At 40.0% G+C, this 23,866-nt stretch overlaps 1 pseudogene; it reads left to right on the plus strand.

Moving 5' to 3' along the window:
* Positions 1 to 1,996: 1,996 nt before the first annotated feature.
* Positions 1,997 to 23,285, plus strand: LOC114234916 (transcription factor IIIA-like; annotated as a pseudogene).
* Positions 23,286 to 23,866: the final 581 nt, after the last annotated feature.

Consider the following 23,866-nt stretch of genomic DNA (forward strand, 5'->3'; position numbering starts at 1 on the left):
TTCCCTTCCCATCTTCTGCTGGCTCCCTTCTTGATAGGATCTGACCATTCAGCACAATGAAATACACCTCAGGAAAAGTCACATAATTTGTAAGTGTGAAGACTTTGCATTCTGTATGGGGCCCACTTCTTCCCTGGGTCTACATTCCCATTCTCTTCTATGCTGTGAAGTCTGGTTTATATGAGGGGGATGTAACCTCGAATGCCTGTAAGTGTCTCACAAGGAACAGATAAATAAAAAGAATATTGCAGTCTGGATACAAATAAAACAGAGTCTTAGGACTATCTATTTTCGCCCTATTTGGTTCAGACATGTGTAAAATTTATATCCCTTATGCCAATTGTAATTAACCTATTTCCTTTTTTTTATTTTTTAAAAAATATATATTTTATTGATTTTTTTACAGAGAGGAAGAGAGAGGGATAGAGAGTTAGAAACATCGATGAGAGAGAAACATCAATCAGCTGCCTCTTGCACACCCCCCACTGGGGATGTGCCCGCAACCAAGGTACATGCCCTTGACCGGAATCGAACCTGGGACCTCTCAGTCCGCAGGCTGACGCTCTATCCACTGAGCCAAACCGGTTTCGGCTAACCTATTTCCTTTTTTATTATTTGTTTACTGTCTGTAAGGACCAAGCTTCATTTACTTCAACATAGCAGCTTCTTACAAACTTCCTAGAGCAGAGTTCAGACTAAATTAATGTTCATTGACAAACATTTGTTACCTGTTGGTGCCACTGCCGGTCTCTGCCACCGTGTGCTCCTGGGGCTTGGGAAGTGTTGAGTGCTTTAGGAGGTTCCGTGTGGATCTCTTCGGCGTTATCTGCAGAAAAAGGGGAAAGGCGCCTTGCTCTCCTCTGAATTACACTTCCTAACAAGAATGGCATCTTAGATTCCAGTGCTCTTAGATATTTTAGAGAAGAGTAGGCTTGATTATTCATTTCTTTATGCTTTTAAAATGCATAGCTCCCTCTCGTGGGATTCAGGCAGCAATCCACGAGAGTCTCAGTGAGACACCAATGCAGTGACTCTTTCATGTTTTTCTCAGAATTACTTTACTCTTCTGATAACGGACACTTTGATGTGGTTCATACACATCTCTCTCCCAGGAGGCTCTTCTCGCCTCACTCATACACAGAGATGCCTGGAAGACATCGCATCCATTTCCCAGACACGAAGACGATGAAGGACCCTCACATCCCCCTCCAATTTTGTTTCAGTAAGAAAACTAATAAACATGGCAGCCAGGCGTTTTCAGTCCTGTGTTGAGATGGAATGAAAAATGCTTTGCAATTATAGGGGAGGAAAATTAATTTTCCCTCTACCCTTCTAGATTCTTGACTGAGATACACACCCCACCCCCCTCCCTATTCCCGGTAATAAAAGACAGATTAACAGGAGAAATGCAAACAGAAGTTTAATAACATATATTCATACATGTTATTATATACATGGGAGAATCAGGAAAACTGAGGAACTCCCCAAAATGCCCCAAGCTGCTACCTTAACTCCCATCTTTAGAGAAAGACAAAGGATGCTGTAGGTGAGAGAGGCCAGTTTTTGGAGGTTACCAGGAAAAGCACAGTAAAGGAAGGTAAAGTTACTATACAGATTTAAACCCTTGCCTTCTCCATAGATAAGTTTCTAGAAACTTGGCCATCTTTCTCTTCCCGGTACAAAGAGGATGACACCCTGACATGTGGAGACTTGCCTCGTAAGTGAAATGTCTCTTACAAAAGGATGACCTTTACCCAGTTTTCAGAGCTTTCTCTATGTCTTCAGTTTTTTAAAATAACCAATCTAAAAATGATCCTTATGCCAAAGGAGGGGATTTTGGGGTGAGAAATTCTGCTTCCCTTCACAGCTCTAGCACGATGAATCACCCTGAGTTGGTATGTCTGTGACACTACACAAGACAAAATAATTAATATTGTGTCAGCGTCACGGAGCCATGATAGGTTTCAGATATATTTATAACTAATCCATCACGACCATGAGGGATCCCAGCCAAAGCCTTCCTCTTTCTTCCTTTCCCATTATCAGCAATGGTGATGGCAAGGAATTCCATCTGCTTCGAAAAGGAAAAACCAAAACCAAAATCACTGATGGGAGGCCAAAGACCAGGGATGTTGCAGGGTCTGCTCTTTTGCAAGGAATGTTTATTTGATGTGTACAGTGACTAAACTCTTCCATAGAAAAAATTTCCCGCTCAGATAAATCGGCCCTACTTTATGACCAAAATGCAAAACAGGATGATCGACACTGAGCATGCTAGAGACAGCCTGACCTGCCTTTTACTGCTTTTCGGGATCCAATTTGAGCTCTGAGCAGTGAAGTGCGTCAGTGCTTGAGAAATACAGAAATACCAGGCGAGAATTCAGAAGAGGTCTGTTGTTAAAATGCAAGTGTTGGAACAAAATAGAAATCTTACTCTTAGAAAATGAATAGATATGGAGCAACCTGGGGAATACATATTTAAATCAAGGGCATAGTCCATCAGGTGTGGCTCAATGGTTGAGCCTCGACCTACTAGTATGTCCCAGGAGGTTACGGTTCGATTCCTGGTCAGGACAATGCCTGGGTTGTCGGCTTGATCGCCAGTGGGGGCGTGCAGGAGGCAGACGGTCAATGATTCTCTCTCATCATTGATGTTTCTATCTCTACCTCCATCACTCTCCCTGCATCACTGAAATCAATAAAAATCTATTTTTTAAAAATCAAGGGGCATAAAATAATTAAGAGAAAAATAGACTGAAGACAGACTTTGCCATTTCTTAGGCCCTGCTTGTAAAGAGATAAAAGGGAAAGATGAATATGACTAGGAACAAAGGGCATTGCTGTGAGCAACTTAACTTGAGCATAGATCTCATTTGTATTACTTCTGAAATATTTAAATATGTTGCATGATTTATGAATGTGTCCACATAGCTTTTGAAACTACATGCTGTGTAATGTCTTTGTTAATTTTTTCCACATGCAAGAAGTGGTGGAAGCTAATACTTCATGTCAGTGATGGAGGGATATAGGAGAGTATTATTTACATTGGTACCTTTGTATTCTGTTGTTTTTAACCTCTCAGATTCTTGTTGTAATTAAATCAAACTCCCACCAGGGGGAGCAAGGGAACAAATCTCTAAGCCCTAAATCCAGGCACATTTCCAATGGAAGGAACATTAGATTCCAGAGGGAACTGCTCAGTATTTTTATTTTTTTCCTTCTGTGAATCATTTGCAGCCTGCATTTTTACTGTGGGAAGTTTCTTTCAGATTTATTTTCTCTGGCTTTTCAGCTGCTTATTTTTAGTTGTAAATCTATGCTATGGTTGAGCAGCAAACCAATATTCCAGCAATCTCCAGCAGGGAAAGATTTTCCTATGGGATTTCTAAATCCTTACATAGTCAGTTACAACAGAGCCTTTTCCAGTGCCTTGGCAAAGTAGCACTCCGTAACTGAGCCTGGGGACTGGAACAGGGGATAAAATTAGACCAGGAGGGGACACAGTGCTGAGGGGAGCTCCAGGAACAGGGAGAAAGACTCAGAAAGATGAACTGGGGAAGCAGGCAGGTCAGCACAATAGATGTAATTAGCAAATGCAATTATCATCAGCATATCAATCCCTCCCCCTTGGCTTTATCCTTTGTATTGCCAAGGCAACACAGGCTGCCTCCTCCTCTCCTGCCTCCTCCTTTCCAACAACCCCAGCTCCTTCTCTCTTACTGTCTCTGCCCTTGGGGTTGATTTTAAGCACCTGCTTCACAGGTATCTGGGGTGGAGAAAGGCAAAAACGGGTCAGAAAGGTGAGGAGGACCAAGGCTTTGCCGTGGAGTATTTCTTGTTGTAGGTTCTCACTCTATACAGGATTTAGCCTGTGCCCATTTGGGGATATTTTATTCCTATTTGTGACCATTAGCTGGCATGAAAAATGCCTTTCTTTTCACCTTGACATGAGTGTTCACAGATGGAGAGATGGAACTCAGGCAATTCACTATGTGCTTTTGCACATTTAAACCTGTCCTTAGATTTAGTTTCTTGTAAAACAGGTAGTGCTATGGACATGAATTTTTGTCATTTTGTTCTCTGATGTATCCTTCGTACCTAGAAAAATGCCTGATACGTGCTAGAGACTCGTGTAACATTTGTTGAATTCACAAATGAATCCTCCAAGAAGACTGGAGTGGAAAGAGGTTAAATATAGAGAGAAAGTATTCTATAATTTGTAAGGGCCATATTTCTATAGTGACTAAGTCATCTACTGAAATAGGGGGCAGACTTCTGCCTTCTAATTGTGGCTCTGTTAGTGTCTCACTTGGTTACCTTGGGCAAGTCATAGCATCTTTCTGGATCTCATGCTCTTTCATATGTACAAGAAAGTGGCTTTACCAGATTGCCTGAGGTCCATTTCAGACTCAAAGTTCTATCATTCTTTTTGTCTATTATCTGATGAGGCTGACGGGGTTCAGAACAGAGCTCCCCAAGATGTGCCACTCTGGCATGAGGGTTGAAGGCAATCAAGAACCCTAAGGGTTCAGGAGAAATGTCTGCCTCTCCCTTAACTACCTAGAAGAACCCACATTGTTGGGCTTGCCTATATTAAGAGTGATGACCCGAGATAAGCTTTTATGACCTATCTATAGGACAGGGCAAACTTTTAATTACTGAATATTTGCTCTTCTTATTGTCTTGTGAATGACCTCCTAAACCTCTACTTGGCTCAAGATGCCATATATACCTGCTTTTCTCTTTCAGTCACAGAACCTGTCATGCATGGGGGTGGTCTCTGACTCTCTCGTGTATGTGGGTTTCCCGTACATATGTATATAATTAAATTTGGTTATTTTCTCTTGCCTAATCTGTCTCATGTCAACTTAATTATTAGACCAGCCAGAAGAACCTAGAGGGTGGAGGAAAAGTTCCTCTCTCATAAGGCAAATAGCTTACTTTTCATATATAATTGAGAATAATTATAAAAATGTTGCACGTAAGATTACCAAATGGCTTTCTGTCAAAATGAACTCGAGAACCATTTTATTTCAGAAACAAAGCAGGATTATTTTAAAGCATTAACTTTCCATAAATTGTAGAAATTTCTAAAGCTCTAAATATAGAGCCACAGAGATATGTGTTTAAAATAAGGAAATATCAATACTGTGTTTTCATAAGTTTGAATGAATTGCAATTTTTGCTTCCCCCAAGGGAAGATTCTCTTGCTACCCTTTTTTAGCCCTATATAAGACATCAAGAAGAAACATGAATTAAAATCTAAAGTACTAGTTTTTCTCAGTATGTCTGAGTAAGAGTTAAAGAAACTATCACACCAAATAAGTAGATAATTGGCAGGTTCCCCAGTTTGCATCATCCATTAATTCAATTCATATATTTTAAATCAATCAAATATTTATTTTTCACACAAAGGATATATTCTGTGGTCAAAATTAGCTCTCAGGGAGTCATTTCCAAATAGTGTATTTCACTTAGTAAGGAACTGAGATTCTGTAAAAACCATTCATAAGGTTGGCTATTTAAATGCTATTAACTCTTTCATGCACTCAATATACATGTAATAGGCCTCTTGTCTGCCAGGCACTGTTTTATGTGTTGGGGATAAAACGGCAAAGTCCCTAGGCCAATGAACTTTGCTTATGGTCTATTTCATATCTACCTTCTATGTGTCAAATGTACTAAAAGAACTAGGGTATGGTATTGCCTAAGAATGTTTAGAAATAAAATTCCAAAACAAATGTCACGCCTCATATGTTGAAAACCAATTATTGAGTACTACTTGCCATTTTCCTTCTTTAACTGTTAGTAGCCCTGCCTAGCACTGTAATTTTGAATTAGTTTTGTACAGACAAAGGACTTTTCAACTAGATCAGTGGACTTACATGTTTCAGTAAAAAGAGGTGTCATGGTTTAGAATAATTTGATTTGGAATCAAAAGCTTAAGCTCTGGCCCTGTCATGTATGGTGGATTCAAGCAATTTGTTTAATTGTCAGAGTTGAGGCCTCACATGTAAAATGGAGCTTATGAATGGGTCTCTCTTGAAAGAGTCTTAAGACTCTCGTGAAATTGTGCATCTTATCATTCTAAACTCTAAAAGTGTATTCTATCATACTAAAGTCTAAAACACGAATTTTTAATCTTAACAATAGCAATCCTATTTGTTGTAGACTTATTATACATACACATTAAAAAGAATCCTATCTAATAAAGAGGGAATATGCTAATTGACCTCACACCGTCACAAAGACAGTGGCGCCTACAGCCAATAAGGAGGGAATATGCTAATTTACTCTCCTACCCTCAAAGATGGTGGCACCCACAGCCAATAAGGAAGGGATATGCTAATTGACTACCCCACCCTCAAAGATGGCAGTGCCCACAGCCAATAAGGAGGGAATACGCTAATTGACTGCCACACCCTCAAAGATGGCTGCACCCACAGCCACAAGATGGTGGTGCCCAGTCCCCTCAGCCCTGCCCGCCCATCTGCCTCCGTAGTCCCCCAGTTCCCTCAGCCCCCCAGCCGCCCAGGGCAAGCCTGAGGTGCAGGCAAGCCTTGGATGGCAGCTCCCCAGCTGCCCAGGGCCACCTGAGGCTCAGGTAACCAGGGCCAGCCGAGGCTTGCGCTGCCAGCAGTGGCAGCAGCAGAGGTGTGATGGGGGCATTGCCTTCCCCTGATTGCCAGGTCGCTTCCCGCCCCTGAGGGCTCCTGGACTGTGAGAGGGGGCAGGCCGGGCTGAGGGACCCCCCCCCCCCCCCCCCCGCTCCAGTGCATGAATTTTCATGTACTGGGCCTCTAGTAGAAAGATAAATAGCTTTAAATTAACTTTAAAATTTTAATCATCACATCACTCTATTCATCAAATATATCAGGTGAGAAAAGTCCTAAAAATCTGTCAGTTCATTTATTTTTTATTTTTTATTTTTTTACTTTGGTACTGGCAAATTAGACTAACACACTCAAAACAGAGATAGAAAAAAAAAAGTGTTTACCTCTGCTTAGCTAAATTAGGGTAAGCAAGGAATAGTGCATTTTAGAGTGAGAGTTTTACACATCGCCAACAGCACAAATAACTTATGAGCACATTTTTCTTATTTCTCGCATTGTATTACCCTTCAGAGCTTCCCTAAAGGTGTGACAAAGGTGTTCCACAGGTGCCATCGACTGACTCCTCAGGATTTGTTAGGCTCAATGAGATAATGAAATAAAATGCCCGCTGAGATTTTAGAGTCTTAATAGAGAATGGAAAATGAACAGTGTTAACCCAAATTCTGTCCTCACAGATAAGTTAAAATGGTCTTTTAAACTTCCGCAGTCAATTTAAAGACACCATTGGGCGGAATAAATAATGGCAATGCCCAGTGTGGAATGAAGCATAGGTTATATACTAAGTGCCCATCACTCATCTCGGGCAGAAAAAGCCATCATTTTTGGCTGAACATTAGCCTCATATTTTACTCTCTCTGTCTCCAAGAACATCCTAGTTCAAGTGCCTTGCTGAGAAAAGTGTTTTTTAAAAATATATACTTGAAATATTGGTAGGGTAGCATTTTTATCTTTACCTATTTAGTATTTCCCATACAAGGTCCTAAAACTTCCAGATGATTTCACAAAAACTAATGCTAAAATAGGAAAACAAAACCTAAATACGATGGAGTGCATTATTAACTAGCATTTCTTATTAGAAAAGAATTTGGTACCTGCTCATATGATGCACATCAGAAAATAATGTATTAAGCCCCATGTTTGCTTTACAAAGTACTAGACTTAGCCTTTATTGATCTGGGAACTGCAGTAGGAAATAGGCCAATGTAGATTAGCATTTAGTGGCATCCAGAAACTGACTGAGGGAAAAACAAAAACAGATACAAATATCATAAATAGTTGTTTTACATTATGTTATAACAAACACCATTTAAATAAAGCAATCATGTGGTAACAGTCTCCTATATAAACCAGATGCATTTGGGGAAAGTTTCAGCTCGTAAATTGGTAAGTGGTGTGTGTCTCACATAAACACCTCTAAAGCTATTCCTGTCTTCCATGCAAAAGCAGTTGAACATTCCATGCAAACAATTTAATAGCTATGCTGCAATGGTGCACCACTTGTCTCGTGCCGCTTCCCACCAATTTTGAGTAAGAAAAAGAGCAAAATTAGAACTAAACTGTTATGCCATTGACAAAACAATTAGTAGGAACCAAAAAAATAAAATATGGTGAGAGAACAAAGGGATGGGCAATTTAGTACTGCAGACATTCATCTCCACCACACATCAGCCTGGTTTAACATTTGAAAGAGTAAATGCAGCCAGAAATGAGGTAAAAATAGCCATCAAACCACAGTACAAAAATCTATATGCACAAAAGGGGAGGAGGTAATTATTTTAAGACAGTCATAATATTGGATTTAATGATATAGACTCCCTTTCCTAAATAAATCTCAAATAGTATTTACTTTATTTTTTCAAAGGTTAAACAGGACATAATTTGTCCTTAGCACACAAATGTGGACAAAGTTCTGAATTCACTGTAGTGGATGCTGAGACCCACTGCATAGATCCCAGACCCCGCTTTAGGACCAAGGCGGAGTTCCACAGAGGCTGGTAGTGTTGCCTGGCTCACAGCCAAGGCCATGCCAAGAATTACTTTTTACCAAAGGGAGCTCTTTTTCCACGAACTGTTTGAAGCGTGAAAGGATGCAGAGGCCAAGGCCCTTTGACTCAATTTGGGAAACCTCTGAAGGGCAACCCCAACTCCAGAGCTCCCCAATGGGTAAGCTCAGTCCTTAGTGTTAACCCCATTGCAGTTCAGTCTTCTCCCATTGCCCATCCTTGTTTCCATAAATTAACTCCTCAGGTGTTGCTCTAGAGAGCTTTACCCCAACAAGCCTTGTGCCCTCAAATGTCAGTCTCAGAATCTGCCTCCTAGGGAGCCTGACCTTGGCATCCTCCTCCTCCCTAATTAATTATAACTTGAAACGGCATGTACTATCACAGGAAATTAGGAAAGCTCTGCATTTTGTCATTACTTTACCATAACTTTATTAAAATATTTTGCTTATTGTCTCAAAATTCTTACAATGCTTTCCTCTTCTTCCTTTCTCACTTTCTTGATCAAATTCTGATCACAGCAAGAATACAAGACACTGACTTTTTCATTTTTAGATGCATGATTTAATAAGGACAGAAAAAAATTAAAGGTCATTGAATCCAGTTTTTACTTATAGTTTTCAAAAGCCACCAGACTCCGAACATTCATAAAATGGTCTAATCAAAATAGATTTTGTAATCCAAATTAGCAATAGTCATCCTTATTCAAGATATCCCTGTCTGACTATTCATTCAGATTTATATTTCTAGACATGGGTTACTAAAAATATTATGTTTAAAATAAGTAAACTAGCAGTTATATAAGGAACACTGCCAATTCTATTAGGTACTATATATATATACTATATATATATATATATATATATATATATATATATATACATACATACATACATACATATATATATATATATATTGCTTAAAATACTAATAAAATAAGTATCCACTATTTACTAATACTTACTACCTAATACACACACACACACACACACACACACACACACACAAATAAAAGAGAAAGATGCAAATTGACCATGCCTTCACGACGCCCACCAGCCAATCAGGAGTGAGTATGCAAATTAACCCAACAAAGATGACGGGTTTTTTCATACACCGGTGACAAGCAGCAGGAGGCGGGGCGATGACACAGGTGTTCCACACCGCCCCAACCTCTCCGGGCCTCTGGGCAGCATGGGAAGGCAGAAAGGCAGCTCCGGGCCAGAGCAAAGGCGGTGCTGGCAGCCAGGGGAAGGAAGGCCCATTCTCGCACGAATCTTCGTGCATCAGGCCTCTAGTGTGTGTGTGTGTGTGTGTGTGTGTGTGTGTGTGGTGTGGATATATATATATATATATCTCCAGAATTATGCAAGAAAAGAGAAATGATATTCATGACTATTAAATAAGTAGGCCAAGATTACATGTTTGGGTAGTTTTGAAGCCTATTTACTGAACGCTTCCAGGAACACACCTGTAGTAATATAATGTCAAGGTTTTTTAGCGTGTTATAGAAGATTATGACAGAATTTTATAGGCTACTTAATGTAATTGTTATAAAATGGGTTATACAAAGCAGAGTATCACTTTAGATCAGTAGGTTGAGAGGAGCTGAGTGATATGCTGGTTGGTTATGGATTTTTAGTAGAGAGACTTCCATATAATTATGTAGTCTCAAGGCCTCACCATATGATATGTCTAGCAAGGGAGTAGGGATACTTATGAGGAAGCTCAGGGCTCCCAGAGACCAACATAGAAGCTATCTGAACTCATAAAACTAAGCACCAAACTGGAATAGGTTCACTTGTTCCAGACTCTGTTGGTCAAAGTTGTCATAGGCCAACCCAAATTAAAGGGGAGGGCAGGCGATCCCAGCTCTTGATGTGAAGAGTGCGAAAGCATTTGTGGTCCTATTTAGTTTGCCATAGGAGAGTGAGCAGTTAGGTGAGCCTCCACTGACTGCTTGTCACTACTGGGCCGGGCATCTCCCTGCACAAGCAGTCTGCTCACCACCTTCTGAGCACATCAACCATAGGAAGTAGGATGCTTGCAAGGCTATACTCACTGAGGATCACCCATCCTGATGCCCACTATATTTTTTGCTGAACATAGGAAAATGTAGTTTGTGAACAATTTAGAGTACTCACATCCACCAGTTCTTTTCATGGAAAAATGTAGTTTGTAAACAATTTGAAGTGCTCAAATTCACCAGTTCTCTCAAAACAATCAAGTTGAGTTATAACATAAAAAGTTGAAACAAATGGAACTATCTGAGATAATTTAAATAATACATGAACTCTGTTTTAGTTTTTGTAGGTCTGGTAATCAATATTTATTTTAGAAAAACTATTTGAATTTTACTTAGATAATGTATACCAACCTCAGCTTTTATGATAAATTGGATACTTGAATGAGATAATTTTTAAAACAAGCAGTATTTTTTTCTGTTGAATATTATTTACTTAAAGATATTTCCAACCATTTCACACCTGTCAGAATGGCTATCATCAACAAATCAACAAATGACAAGTGCTGGAGAGGATGCAGAGAAAAAGGAAGCCTCATGCACTGCTGGTGGGAATGCAGACTGGTGCAGCCACTGTGGAGAATAGTATGGAGTTTCCTCAAAAAATTAAAAATAAAACTCCTTGGGGAAAAAAAAAATAAAACTCCAGTTTGACCCAGTAATCCCACTTCTAGGAATATAAACCAAGAAATAAAAACACCAATCAGAAAGGCTATATGCACACCTATGTTCATAGCAGCACAATTTATAATGGCTAAGATTTAGAAACAGCCTAAGTGCTCATCAGCAGATGAGTGGATTAGAAAACTGTAGAAAATCTATACAATGGAATACTACCCTGCTGTAAAAAGGAACTCCTAACATTTGCAATAGCATGGATGGGCCTGGAGAGCATTATGCTAAGCAAAATAAGTCAGCCATAGAAAGATAAATATCACATGATCTCACTCATTTGTGGAATATAATGAACAACATAAACTGATGGACAAAAACAGAAACAGAGAAGCATCAAACCTCAGAGGGAAGGTAGGGGTGGGTGGGGATAAGGGTGAGAGATGAACCAAAGGACTTGTATGCATGCATATAAGCCTAACCAATGGACATAGACACCAGGCGGGTGAAGGCATGAGTGGAGGGATTGGGGAGGCAAGGGAGAGATAAGGACACATATGTAATACCTTAATCAATAAAGAAAATTAAAAAAAGATATTTCCAAATCCAGAATCCCACTACTGAGCCAAAAATATTCCTCTCTCTCTCTCTCTCTCTCTCTCTCTCTCTCTCTATATATATATATATATATATATATATATATATATATATATATGGTGACTAATTGTACTAACAGATAAGTACCATGTGTTTTTATTTTCAATCAACAATTCATTAACAAGGACATCAGTATAAATGCCAACATATTGAAAACCATAAATTAAGAGTTGCTGGTTTGTAAACATGATGCCAAGTTAAAGTGTCAATTAAAACCAGTATAAATAGAGTTGAATCACAACTAGAATACTTTTAAAATGTAAAGGCTGTCATTTGCTTTCATTTGAATAAACATGTTTTATGAATGATCTATATTAATTGGATATAAAAATGCTACAGATTAAAATATGCAGTATAACTAAAATTAATATGCTTTCATATTTTCATAATTCTTATACATCTACATACATGTCTGTAATACCATATACTTCCTATCCTATCTATGGTAAATTACTCTCTCTTCTGCATATATTCTATAGTAACTTAATTTTCAGAAAACAATTATGAGAGAAACATTTTAAACAACTTTTTTCCAAGTTATGTATATTAAGTCTTTTAAAGAAATTATATATATACTAGAGGCCCCATGCATAAAGATTCATGCAAGAATGGGCCTTCCTTTCCCTGGCTGCTGGCAACACCTCTGCTCCGGCCGGAGCTGCCTTTTCGCTCCAGCCTGGAGCCACCTTTCCACCTTCCCACACTGTCTAGAGGCCCAGAGCTGCTGGGGCAGTGCAGAACACCCCCAGCTGCTTGGCACCTGCGTATGCAAATTAACTCGCCATCTTTGTTGGGTTAATTTGCATGCTCACTCGTGATTGGCTGGTGGGCGACGCAAAGGTACGGTCAATTTGCATCTTACTCTGATTCAGGTAGATACATATTATCTACTAAGATTTTATAGATTGAAGTCTACTTCAGTTTACCTTTTGGCATAGATATTGTAAAAGAATTATTTCTGATAGTCACAAATTTATTGAGTTTCATTACAATATTTGGGAAGATGACATACAAGGTGGGGCAAAGTAGATTTAGAGTTGTTTATATAGAAAATAATACAATAATTAATAAAGTATAATACAAAAATAAATGTTTCATGTATTCATAACTGTAAGCTACTTTTGCCCCACCCTGCATATATTCAATAATTTATTTATATATTTTTTACCAGTTAGATATACAACAGCTATGTATCTGCCACTGTTTCTTAAAATAAATATATAAAATTTTATTAGTAGTATTTAATGAAATGTGTATAGCCCCTTAATTCACTCAATAAACATTAATTGAGCTCTTACTCTGGTCAGACTCTTCTAGGCATATTTTCCTGAAGTTTACATTGTATTAGAGGGAGTAGACAATAAAATAGTAAAATAAAAAAATATGAGTTCATAATTAATGCCATAAAATTTTAATTCAAGAAAAAAAGAGAAAATGATGCAAGGCCACTCTGTTAGATCATGTGACTAATCCAGTTATTTCTATGGAGGTGACATTTGACAGGTGCTAAATAAACAGACAGTGAACCATGTGTGGTTCTGCCCTCCCGGATCATTCTCTCTTCTTCCCTGACTAAATTGTTTTATGGCACTAATTAATATAATTCATAGGTATATAGATAGAGATCTAAGTAGATAGAGATAGAGTTATATATAGAGAGATATATCTATTTTATTGTATGCTCCCTTGAATAGAATGTGAATTTAAGGACTTAGGGTGATTAAGTCAGTCTTGTTTATCATTTTATCCCTAGAGGGAGTTTTATAAGTATATGTAGTTGAACAGATGAGGCAACAAAGTCCCTTTAGTGATCAGTATCTTAACCAAAATTACACAACCTTGTAAATAGAATGAGGAAGCAGGAGGAAGAAAAGGAACATATGCTGAAGGTTAATATGTGCCAGACATTGTGGTAAGGTTTTTATATATATTATCTAGTTTAATACTTAAAGAAACTATATTACTAACTAATATTATTAGCTAAATATTGGCTGGCCCCCCAAATAGTCACATTTTTATCTCTAGATTGTGAATGTCACCTGATAATAAAAAGAGACTCAATATGATTTAGCTGAGGATTTTGAGATGTTGGGACTATCCTGAATTGTCCATGTAGCCTGTGTGATCACAGGGGTTCTTTTCTTTTGGGAAATAAAAACAAAAAAAATGCACTTTTTATTTAAAAATCACAACTTATAAGATGCTGGATATGCATGTTTGATATATGACTACTGGCCAAGAATGCTTATCTTAGCAGAAGCTAGCCTTTCACGGGAGTGTCTGTATGGCAAAAAGCAGGTAATCTTAGCCAACTAATAAATAGAGCAAAGGGGTTAAATCAACTGCTCTCTCAAGCTTACCTTGGTCACTAGAGCAGTTGAAGGCCTGTTTCAGATCTTTTATGGAAAACAGGAGAACTAACCCCAACAAGCAAGACAGTAGAACTAAAGCAGGCAGCTGCAACCACCAAATAAGGCTGTGAACCGTGGGCAAATATGCTGCTCGGAGCTGCGTAGCTGGATCAGAACCTGACTGACTATCTAGAGGAATTTTCTTGGTATTTCAATCACATGGGTTCTTATAAGAGGAGGGGCAGGAGGTCAGACAGGAAGCAGATGTGAGGTTGGAAACAAGAGTTTGAAGTGATGTGAGCAAGAGGACTGAGCCAATGCTTGCAGGTGGCCTCTCGAAGCTAGAAAAGTCAAGGAAATGGATAATCCCCTGGAGCCTCTAGAAGGAGCCTGTCCTGTCAGCACCGTGACTTCAGCAGCGTGAAACTGATTTGAGGCTCCAGAGCCATAAGGGAATGAATGCATTTGCATTGTTTGAAGCCCCCAAGTTTGTGGTAATTTGCTATAGCACCAATCGGAAGTTAGTACAGCAGCCCAGGCGGGGAGCTCAGGCGTCTTGTTCAATGTGACAACACCTCTGTAACGGAAAGTTAAATGTCCTTGTCCTATACTCTCAGCCAATGCCCCAAAGCTTATAATAGGCAGAAATGGTTCCCATATTCACAAGAGTGTCAAGTAGGTGTCAGTAACTATGATAGTACTTAATAAAAGATGGTAGGGGAGGTCTTTTCACCTGCTACAATCATACCCCATTCAGCGTAGATAAGGTCTAGAGGAGTTCATGGACACAGAGGATTCCCCTGGGTGGTTGCACTGTGAGTGCAGAAGAGAGCACTGGGACATGGAGGCTCTTTCCCTCCCAAGGAAAGTGGTCCAAGAAAAGCATTAGGAGAGACTGGGAGTGCCTTCGAGAGGCAGGCTCCCTCTCACACTGTGCCTGGACCCTATGAGCTACAGAACCTCACAGTGTCATTTTGCAGCTTCCCTTGGAGCAGAGCACAAGACGGTGCTTAACAGAGTCCCTACAGGATTGCGGTATTCCTGTCCCCTAAGGCTTAGCCTGGAGTCTTCTGTGGTGGGCGAATATATGGCTCAAACCATCCACTGCTGCAGAGAGACCCAAGGTGGGGATGTGGCTTGTCCTCCCATCATTGGATTCATGGGCCAATAGATGCAGAATAGAGTAGCCCAGCTTAAGTCTTCTGGGTTGTGCCCCATACACAGGGAAGCTGACCTAGAGGAGAGTTCCCAGAGCCTAAGACCCATGTTACAGTATTTCCATTATGAAGCTTTCCACTGGCCCACTGAAAAAAATGTACATATATGCTCTAAGAGAGCTATCGTAGATGAATATAAATGCTGTTGTGCAAAGACAGCAAAGGCCAGATGACAAAAATAGGAGGGAAGAGATGCTTTTGTTTCTCTTCCACCTTTCTCTCCTGACTCTAAGAGGAAGCAGGAAAAGAAAGAAGAGAAGGTTGAGGGAAAGTGGGGGGGGGGGGGGAGGGATAGTTAAAATGCCCTTTCTCACAAGAGCCATGGGTCAGCCTTGAGTTATAGAGAAGAAAGAAGTTTCAAATGGAATGAGAGACTGAAGCTCTGATTTAGACTGGAGTGAACTTTTGAATAACTGACAGTGAGTCATAATGACTAAAAAGGAAACAGAAGTGACTTGGAAATTATGAGATTTGCATAATGTGCTATCAGGGGTTCAGGGAAGGTTGATCCAAAAGGAAGTTGAAAAGGAATAGTTGGTGAAAAACTAAGGGACTTTCAGAAAACATCTTTGTCAAACTTCACTCAGTAAATCAGTTGACCTCGTGAGCTGTGGATGGGACAGCGGGGACTTGAAATCAGATCTCCCACATTACTGTCAAGTATTCTACATACATAGCATTTCAGCTCCCCGATTTCCTTAGACATCACCCGAACGTTAGAACGTAGTCTCTCGTGTCTTTTATTTTCAGTGAATGTGCCTTTGTTAGACTTTTTGTAATGCCTTCATTTCACTAGTCATCTGTCAGTTCTTTTCCTGCCTTACAAAAACAGATTATCTTTAGATGTTTTTGGTGGGTGTTTTGCAATTTATTCTTTTAATTTCTGGTTTGCCTAACTTGCCACACTTTGTTCTTGCATGGAAATCTTTTCTTTTTGTTCTCTTGTAATAGGTAATTCAGAATATAAGACATTTTAAAAAACACAGTGACAGGAGCAAATTTAGGGTTTCTCTGATAGCCTAGAGACAATATTTGTGTGGCCTTTAAGGTTTATGATTCAAACCAAAGGAGAGGAGACATGCTGGAGATAATTACTTTGTCTAAATTGTTTCTTGAAAAATTCAAGGTGTCTTAAATGTCAACCAATAAAAAGACTATCAATTTAAATAACTCAATCCTGGTTGTAGGAAATGGATGAAGAATAGTAATGGGAAAAAATAAAACCTGTATTCAGTCATTAAATGGCCCAAGGACATTTAGAAGACAATTAAATAAAAGCATCTCTTACACCTGAGACACATGAAACACTAAACATTAGTAAAGCTGTCACACAAAATTGGCTTTAAAAGAGTGAAAACTCTTTTTACCCTGTACTACTTGGAAATTGCTAAGAAACAGCATTTTTCCATTTCCAATTTTATGCCTTCAATTGTATTCAATAAAATATTCAAGGCATATAAACTAAAATATGCCAAGCTTAAAGCTAGAAGTCCCTACTCTAGTTAAACTTCATAAAAATGCATATATGTTCATAAAAAATGTTTTGAGCTACTGTGTATGTGCCATTACAAGGCAATAAAGATCTTTTCCTTTGCCCTGTTATAAAACAAGCAGGTCAGTACCAGAGTCACAGATTGTCCAATCTGGTTGGGATCCTGGATCTATTTAGGTCATCCCCTTCATGGTTGAAGTCAGTTGTCCAAGGTTTCTCATCTAATCAGTTACAGAATCTGAATCAGGGACTATCTCTTCTGACTCCTCTCCAGTGAATTCATACTGAACAGCATTTGCAATTTGTACTCTGGTTCCAACCAGCACACATTCCTCCCCTTTCCCTCCTTCCTTCACTCCATCCCCACCCCCACCCCAAAATACAAGATAAACTATGGAGCAAAATTTTCTTTTTCTATTTTTTTATTTCCAAAATCCATAATCATGTTTCTTTATGAAGTGCTCTCCCCCCTCCATTTTTGTCTCCTATTTCATCTACTCTAAGCCTTAATTCTCTAATTATTCACACATTTGAATGTCTTTGGACAGGACACTGTGGGCTGGGAGCTTGAGGTCAGTTGCAGGGGAAATAGGACAATCTACAGGAAGATGACAAACTGAAGAATTTAAACAGTTTGACTCATTTTTCAATCATTCAATATACTCACAAGGTTTTGTTGAATTTTGTGTCAAATTAGTTGCTCATACCAGCATGAAAATAACGTAATTTTGACCAAGTTTTCACATCATTTCTGAATTAGATAGGGGAGGGTAGAGTGCTTTAATAATGGATTCAAAGCATAATGGCTGAAAAAATAGGTGTTTCTTTCTTTCTATCTAGTTATCTAGGGCAACTCTTCCTAAGCACAGGAGCCATGAGAAAAGAAGATTCTTGAGCCGCATTCTAGATCTACCGAATCAGAAACTTTGGTACTTAGGGCCAGACGTCTGTGCTTAAGTAAACCTTCCAGATGTTTCTGATGCACCCTAAAGTTTGAAGTCTATGGGACAATTTAACGATCCAGGGAGATGTGTGTGTGTGCCAGTGAGATGTGTGTCATTCAAAGACCCAAGCTGGCTGTATCTCTGCCATCCTCAATGTGCCCAACATGGAAGGGGAAAGAGCACAGAGCAGTTATGTGGGAAGTTTCATAAGAAGATTATAGTGATTCTCACATACCTTTTGAGGGAATTGCAACACGTGGCCACAGCCAATTGCAAGGAAGGCTGAAAAATGTAATGCAGCTGAATCATAATATGCCTAGTTACTACAAAAGTAGGGAGAAAGGATTTTGGTGGACAAATGCTAGTCTCTGAAACAATCACATAATTATCTTCCCACAGTCCGGTTTATTGGTGATGTGTTCTCTCTTCTCTCTCTCTCTCTCTCTCTCTCTCTCTCTCTCTCTCTCTCTCTCTCTCTTTCACACACACACACACACACACACACACACTCCTATTGATGTTGCTTTCATTCAGGTACTTTAATTTCTGGTATTATACAAAGGATTGCATCATGGAAGATGTGGTAAGAGGGTAATTCAAGAAAGAGTAAACAGTTAACAATTTTAGATACTTCTAAATCACTGAAATGAGTGCTAAAATTGTCCCCTAGATTTGTTAAAATGGAGGCCATTTTGTTAGAAAGGACCGTTCCATAAAATAATGGTACATAAGTTGTGTTGGCATAGAGTGTATTAGTGAGAGCACATGAGGTGAGAGAATGAAGACAGCAAAATATAGTTTCTAAGAAAGATTGTGGCATGGTGAAAAGATAAGGCCCTAAGTGAGGGATAAAGTCCTAGGCATGATTACATGTTGATGAAAAAGATCTAGCTGAGAAGCTGTGGTTGAATTTTCAGGAATATGAAGTGGGTGGATTCCTGAGAAAGTGTCCTGGGGTCCAATCACTCAGACTGGAGGAGCCACCAGGGATAGGAAATGAAAAAAACTGCCTCTAATGTAACAGCAAAGAAAGTAACAAAGGAAAACGGGGGGAAATTGAAGTAACTAATGGGAAACTGAGAGAGGATGTTTCTAGAGTAACACAGATGGATTGCTGAGCAGTACTGAAGACCTATTTGAAGTCACTTTGCATACATTTACATAAAATCATTGCAATAGCATGTTAATGTTACATGGGGTTGCTATATTAATTTGGATGCTAATAAGCCCTAAAAAATTACATTTATTAGTGTTTCTCTGTTAATTGTTTTAATATTGGCAAAGAGTAGGAAAACTCTGAGATTTTATTTTTGCCTAACCCTGCTTAATTAATCTGTGTTAGAAATTCCCTGGTCAGTAGGTCTATAACAAATATAGAACTTGGTGAAATTCAGTAACTCTCTCAAGACTTCAAAAAGAACATTCATACGAGGGTTTAAAAAAGTTGACATCATTTGTCTGTATTTTATTGGAATTTTAGAAAATTCTGAAAAAGAAAACTCTTGAAGCGAATGAATGCCTCATGTTTATAAAAAAGTCGTTAAGAAAATTGAGTGCATAAATTAACATTTAGTTTATGTGCCAAGAGGTGAAAAAAAATAGGCATTTCTACATCATTAAACATTATTTTTTTTAATGAGATCTCTAGGTGCCTATAAATTGTGAAGTGACCTGGTATTTATCCAATGCTGTGCGTTCACCCTTATAGTCTGGCTGCTTTGCCCTGAGTATTGTACCCACCTTGCTAAAACCAGCCAAGTTGCTCTGAAAGGTTACCTTCCCTGTCAGGCTCTCACACCCAGGCTACTATGCGCCAGCCTAAAGGCTCAAGTACCTGAGAACTAGGTATAACCCCTATGCTAATTAACTAATCCTCAGAAAGCTGCAAAACTTAACTAACCCACACTGCTGGCCATAACTACCCTACATGGCTGCCCCCTACAGCTAAGCTAGTTTGTTCTTACCCACTAGTTCCTGGGTGCAATTTCCTGTGTGGCCCCGCCTAGTCCCCATCTCTCCTTCATAGCTGTAAGCAACAGAATATTCAACCTTTCATCTTCATGAATGTGTGTTGCATTCTACCCTCAAAAAAATTCTTAAAGTCTTATAGAACAACTAGAGGTCTGGTGCGTGGATTCATGTACCAGTGGGGTCCCTCAGCCTAGCCTGCAGGGATCCGGCCGAAACTGACTCTCCGACATCCCCCAAGGGGTCCCAGATTGCGAGAGGGCACAGGCCAGGCTGAGGGACCCCACCAGTGCACGATCGGGGCCAGGGAGGGACAGCGGGAGGGCTCCAGGGTGTGTCCAGCCCGCCTTGCCCAGTCCTGATCGGCCGGACCACAGCAGCAAGCTAACCTACTGGTTGGAGCGTCTGCTCCCTGGTGGTCAGTGCGCATCATAGCGACTGGTTGAATGGTCAGGCACTCAGCATATTAGGCTTTTAGATAGATAGATAGATAGATAGATAGATAGATAGATAGATAGATAGATAGATGCTGTGGCCATAACTACTGACTCTTGGATAACTTCTTGGGAGACTGCTCTTGGTTTACTAATTGGTTCCAGACCACTGAGAGGGTGGTTTGGGAAGGGAACTTGAGCTGGTGCTTTAGTCTTGCAGCCTGCTGCTGTATCCGCTTGTGGTTGCCATGTTTCTCAGAATATTCTAAACAAACAGTGCCAAGTGGCACAAATCAGGGGGCCAGATACCAGGCCAGGTGGAATGGTAGGCCACCTGAGCTGTGCTTCCACAGTCAAGGGTTCCGATGTGCTTCCTGTTCTGGGGCTTGTCACTTCTTGGACGTTGGCATTTCTTTAATATTATTTGGGACAGAACTCTAGTTTATCTATGAGTGTAGGAGACGGCTGTGCAGGAAGTTGCTTGGGCTCTGATGGGATACCAGCTGCCTGTCTTTGCTGCATGCCTGTTGCTGTTGCCAGGGAACTTTATGCTCCCTAGGCCCTCAGGAGCTTCATGGGTATATGTACCCTTGGAGATCACATACCTAATGTCTAATCCAAAGGGAGCCTCTGGGGCAAGGAAACTGAGATCTCATCCCAGCAACCCCTTCAGAACACCTGCCAGTTACTCAATTACTGAAATAATGCTAGATCCCTAGCCAGTGGGCTTGAGCCTTAGGAAGTGCCCCAACATAACGTGAAGAGATCGATACTTCTGACAATGGGCTCACTGCACTGTGCCAAGGAGAGTCTGCTATAGCCCTCAGGTACAAACCCCAGCCCTTCAGAGGTGACCTGGAATCCTGTAGAACTGGCTGCCTACCAGGCAGTCTGCTGGGCCCCTTTACCCTCCTTTCCTGTAACCACCTAGAAGGTTTGCAAGGAGTTACAGACAAAGACAGAAACGAAAATCCAGCTTTAGGTGGCTGAAGCCCCAAACCAGTAGGGGTTGGGGGGTAGAGGGTAATGTAAGGAAAGGGAAAAATATCTAGATATGGGTTAGAAAATTAAAAATAAATTATGTATTATATATATTTTAAAAGGTTTCTAATTTAATCCAGTTGAACATCCAAATGTACTAAAATAATTTTTATAACAAAAATAATTTTTATAACAAAAAGATTAAAAAGGTGCTCATTGCCTTTTGTGTCTCTACCCTGCAGCCCACCCCAGGCCTAGAGCATTATTGCCTGTGTCCATGGATTATGCATCTATGCATATAAGTTCTTTGGCTAATCTCCCCCGCCCTATCTTAACTGAGTCCACCTTTCTCCATTAGCACAGATACATGACATTACAGTGAGGGCATCCTCCTCCAAGGAGTTTTGTTTAACACACATTTAGGGGATTAAAGTCTAACTTCTTTTAAGTCTTTTTGCATTCAGGAGGCAACATATTTCTCATTTCCAGATTCAACTTAACCTCCCTGATACTGCTCCTTAAAAGTGGTGTGGCTCATTGGGTGAGCATCAACCTATGAACCAGGAGGTCATGATTCGATTCCCAGTCAGGGCACAGGCCCTGGTTGCAGCCTCAATCCCCAGTAGGGAGCATATATGAGAGAAACAATGATGTTTCTCTCTCATCAGTGTTTCTATTTCTATCTCTCTATCCCTCTCCCTTTCTCTTTCTCTAAAAAAAAAAAAAAAAAATCAATAAAAAACATATCTATTTTTAAAAACCCACATTACATGAAGTCCCCTCCAACAAAAGGCTCTAAAATCTATCGAAATTGAAGTGGGTAGAAAGCACACCTGGGTCATGCATGAGGTTAGTCCAGAATAGTTGGCAAAGGCAGAACCTTGGTTGCTTATACCCGGTCACCACAAGTGGCCCTTACCAGACTGCAGCGCCCATTACAACAAGGCCTGGAAGGCTGATATGCACCTGTACAAGCACATGGAGGAGAGATCATTTGTTTGTGATGGAGAAGAGTGTGACAAAGTCTTCCTTATCAGAGAGTACTGCCACTACCTGAGAAACCACATCCTGATCCACACTAGAAGAATGATGTTCAATCGTGCAGCTAGTGGCTGTGATTAAAAATTCAACGCAAAGCCCTGGCCAGTGTGGCTTAGTTGGTTGGGTGGCATCCTGTGCCCCAAAAGGTTACCAGTTGGATTCCCCGTCAGGTCACATGCCTGGTTTGTGGGCTTGATCTTCCATGGAAGGTGTACAGGAAGCAGCCGATCAATGTTTTGCTCTCACATTCATGTTTCTCCATCTCCCTTCCTCTTCCTCTAAAAATCAATTTAAAATCTTTTTTAAAAACTCAGCACAAAACCAAACTTAAAGAAACACTTTCAATGAAAACATGATAGCGAATACAATATGGATGCGGTTTTGAAGGTTGTAAGAAGACCTGTGAAAAACACCAGGAACTGAAAATCCATCAGTGCCAGCAAAAAATAAAGTGAAACCTGGAATGATGGGGAAAACACTTTACTTCACCCAGCAGTCTGAAAGGACTAGGAGGGTCCAGGAGGGCTGTCTGTATCAAAAGAGATGTTCCCTGGTAGCAAAAACTTGTGAGAAAATCCCATAAAAAGGACGTATGTGAAGTATCCTGGGAAACATTCAAAGACAAAAATGAAAGTAAGAAATATATGAAAACTCTTGCCCCCGAAAGAGGTATGTGTCAATGTTCAAGAGAAGACTGATAAGCTATACAAATGTGCTTAGTTTTCAGAGCCATATTCTCTCTTTTCAGGAGGAAAATCACCCATTTAAATGTAAGCATGCTGGCGTGGCAAAGGTTTGCAATGAAAACTGTCACAAATCATGCGCTTCTTTGTGATCCTGACAGGAAGAAAATAAGGATCAAATTAAGACCATCTCATGAAAAAATAGAGTTTGTCCTCTCATCTCAGCAGATATATTCCTTCTAAAAGGAAATACCAACTTCCCTTTGCCTAAAAACAGAGTTACTGAATGCTAGTCATCTCAACAGTTGCAATATTTACTCTCAACTGACTGTCAGGTTGTACTGTTTAAAGGACTACAAAATGACAAGCTTGGTTATTTTCTCTCAGAAGCACATTTCTCTTTATTAAAATCGCTGATTTAAAGGGAAGAAATTGACAGGCATTCCCATTAGTGTCCACAGAGACTCCTTCACTGTATAGGCTTTATAACCTCTTCCATGCCTCCGGGAGTCTCTGGACAGTTATGACGGCCTTACATTGCCCTTGGGTTTCTGATGTTAGGAACTGACCTTGGCTCTGGGTTGCACACCATCAGAGCAAAAATTACTGGTCCGTGCCTTGCATATGAATAGTGGCTCTCACAGGTCCCTCGGCCTGTGGCCCCCTATACCTCGTTGCCCATCAGGCCTTAGATCATACTACTAAAGGCAGTGCCCCCAAGCTCAGTGCCTCTACTGAGACCTTTTTGATACAAGATGGAGCCAAACCTGGGGCATCTAGCCTATTTCACCCCGAGAATGGCATGGCTTCTCTTGTTCTTAGTCTTTTGCCGGATGCCAAATACTGGATAAG

Source organism: Eptesicus fuscus, chromosome 14 (assembly GCF_027574615.1).
Source record: "Eptesicus fuscus isolate TK198812 chromosome 14, DD_ASM_mEF_20220401, whole genome shotgun sequence".
Classification (NCBI taxonomy): domain Eukaryota; kingdom Metazoa; phylum Chordata; class Mammalia; order Chiroptera; family Vespertilionidae; genus Eptesicus; species Eptesicus fuscus.